Raw genomic sequence first — 3,375 nt, 5'->3', positions numbered from 1 at the left:
CTTTTATTGCATTCAATCATTAGTAGTAATTTAAAATCATTCAAATCTCTGGTTGCACTTAGATTAAATAGGCACTTGCATTCTCATTGCTTTAAATCCCTTAGAATTGGTTCGACAACTTACTTCCACTTTACTATCATTTGACTTAGGAGCCTCAAAACTCTTAACATCAAATTGGCGCCGTTGCCAAATTTCTGAGTAGATTTAAACGTTGAGATTTAGTAGCTTGTTTGAGACTAAGTCATTTTTATTTTCGCTGGTTACTGATTCTTTTTCTTCACCTACTTTTGATTTACAGGTGTATGCACTTGAGGAGCAAGGGTCCAACAAACCCAGTTCCAAGAGCAGAAGACATCAGAGCTTTAGAGAGAGAGTGTGCTAAAAGAGAAGACAAGAAGAGCAGCTAGCTCACACACAGGGGTTGAACATTGACATGGCTGACCCACAACCACCAGCTCGCCCTATTGGTGCTTATGACCGCCCGACCAACAACGGTCAACTGTTAGGAATCAGAGCACCAGCTGTGGCAGCAAACAACTTTGAGATCAAGTCAGGGTTGCTGAACCAGATTGAGAACAACAAGTTTCATGGCCTGGCTGCAGAGAACCCATTCGACCACTTGGACAGCTTTGATAGATAATGTGGCCTATCCAAAACCAATGGTGATCAGAGGATGCTTTCAAGCTCAAGCTTTTCCCTTTCTCTTTGGGGGACAAGGCACGTCAGTGGAAGAAGTCTCTGCTAAGCAGCTCCATCACCACATGGGATGACTGCAAGAATGCTTTCTTAAAAAAGTTCTTCTCTACTTCTAAGACAGCTGACTACAGGAATGAGATATCTGGTTTCAAACAGAAGAACTTGGAAGGATTCAGTGAAGCATGGGAGATGTTTAATGGCTACCTAGCTCAGTGTCCACACCATGGTTTCAACAAGGGAAGTTTGCTCAGTACATTCTATAGAGGTGCTCTCCCTGAGTACAGAGCCAGATTGGATACTGCAAGCAATGGGAACTTCTTGGACAGAACTGAGAGAGAAGCAGCGCAGCTGGTTGACAACATGGTTAAGAGTGATGCAGTCTACAGTGGAGATCATGACAGAGCCAATAGAACAGATGACAAGCAAACAAGAAGGGAGTCGAAAGCTCTACAGGATAAGATTGACATCCCCATTGCTAATAAAGCTACTCAAGAGCAGGTTCACTTTGTTGGTAACCCACAGCAAGAGACACCACCTACTGTCAATGAAGTTGAAAGTTTGGAAGGCCAAGAGGAACTGTGCTTCATTAATAGCAATGGTAGCTGGTACAAAAAGGAGCCCAACTTTCAGTACAACAACTACCAGCAGAAATCCTATCCAAACAACCAACAGAGTAATTATCAGCCTAGAAACAACCAGCAAGGCAGCTATCAGTCTCAACAAAACCCTTCAATTGGTTCCTCTGCTCCTCAAGAGAGCAACACTGATGCCTTACTGAAGCAAATCTTAAGAGTCTCAGACTAGAAGTGAGAAGCATGTAGGTTATGAGTTGAAGAACCTTCACTCCAAGATTGATGGGAGCTACACTGATCTGAACAACAAATTCTCACACCTTGCTTCTACAGTCAAGACTTTAGAGAATCAGTTTGCTTCTATGGCTTCCACCTCCAAGCAGCCAATGGGAACTCTACCAGGAAAACCAGACCAGAATCCCACAAAGTACTGCAATGTTACCCTCTCTACTACTTCTTCAGAGATTGAGCTGAATGAGCACAAGAAAAAGGTAGATGAGATTGAAAAATTGGTGTTTGGAACTGATATTGGACATGTTGAGCAACAGATTATGACAACAAGTGGGGCAAAGATTGTGGAGAAAGTATACAAGCTGGTTGCAGCTAAGGTTGTGATGAGAGATGGACACAAGGTTGAGATGGTCACGCAGGAGGACACCACTGCGGTTGAGCAGTCACCTTATGATAAACTCCCATTTCCACAGAGGGTCCTCACCAAAGCTCAGAAGAAGGTCATCTCCAAGTTCAGGAAAGATCTTAGTGATGTTGGGGTAAAGCTTCCAGAGATCTCGGGTATGCGAGAGGCTCGTGTACAAATGATGCTCATCAAAGACATTCTAACTCACAAAGATAAGGTAACTGAGCTTCTGGACTTCTCTACTCTGCAACTTGACCCACAAGTCCCACCAAAGTCTCTCTCTAAACAACAACACCAGGGGATGTTTACCTTGTCTTGCTCCCTTGGTAAGCTCACTTTTGATGATGCTCTTGTTGATTCTGGTGCAAGTGTGAATGTGATCTCTATAGAGATGGTAAAGACTCTAGGGATTGAGAGGATGGAGCCAACCAGATCTTTACTACAGTTTGGGGATTCTTCTTCTACAACCCAATTGGTCTCATCAAGGATTTTCCTATGAAGATTGGAGCATGCACCATCCCTGTTAACCTCACTGTCCTAAAGATGGCAACTGCAAAGAGGTTCCCACTCATCCTTGGCACTCCATTTCTCACAACTGTAGGAGCTTGCATAGACTTTGATAACAAGAAGGTCACACTCCTCAAAGTGAACAAAGCTGTCTCATATCCTCTCCAGCCCCTAGAGATGAAGTCTGTGTATTGTGGAACAATCACTTGTGAAGCATCATCCATTGAGAAACCAAAGGCTGAAGTGCTGTATGTTGAGAAAGAAACTCTTGCTGGAGAGTCCTCCACAGAGATGTGTGATGAGCACTTGGAAAGTGCTAAAAAGGAGGAGGTGAGTAGAGCTGCAAAGGCTACTCATGTCAAGAAGAAGATGATGAAAGAACCTCACCCTCCACCTCTTGATACACTGCCACACACTCTCACTCTTCACCCAATGAAGCTTAAGGATGGAGCTATTGAGTACAAGATCAGATGTAAAGGAAAGACTACATCATTCTCAAGTGCAAGGGCCATCATCACTCATGAGCTCCAAGATGATCCAATCAAGCTTCAAGAGCTCCTCTCTCAGGTCCTGAAAATCACTCTTAATAGTGGAAGGGACCCCCCTTCTCCACTCTCTATTTGAGGTACCACTCCACTACCTTACCCTTGTATATACCAGTTTTTCTCTGCATTTTAGTTTTCTTTTGGGTTTCTCTCTCTCACTCACACAGAGACTGTGTGATTCAAGTGTGGGGGAGGTACCAAGTATTTGATCATGTTTGCTTTGATGATTTTGAGTCTCATACATTACATTTTACATTCTTATTTGCATAGAAAAACCAAAAAAAAAAATTTGAAAAACACAAAAAGAATCATTTAGTTGCATCATTTGCATTTTTAGGATTGAGTCTAGAAGCATATAGGTTGCATTCATGCATTAGGGGGATTTCAACCTTGTAAAGAGCTCATGCTAAGTACTGAA

General features: G+C 42.8%; 1 non-coding gene across 1 annotated transcript; it reads right to left on the bottom strand.

Annotated features, from left to right (window-relative positions):
* Positions 1 to 818: 818 nt before the first annotated feature.
* On the bottom strand, positions 819 to 926 carry LOC130506536 (small nucleolar RNA R71). The gene has a single exon (XR_008942047.1). It is a non-coding gene; the product is annotated as a small nucleolar RNA R71 (small nucleolar RNA).
* Between the last annotated feature and the right edge of the window lie 2,449 nt (positions 927 to 3,375).

The sequence above is a fragment of the Raphanus sativus genome, unplaced genomic scaffold, assembly GCF_000801105.2.
Source record: "Raphanus sativus cultivar WK10039 unplaced genomic scaffold, ASM80110v3 Scaffold3375, whole genome shotgun sequence".
Taxonomy (NCBI): Eukaryota; Viridiplantae; Streptophyta; class Magnoliopsida; order Brassicales; family Brassicaceae; genus Raphanus; species Raphanus sativus.
Note: the sequence above shows the minus strand (reverse complement) of the source record. Positions and strands in the feature narration are given on the sequence as shown.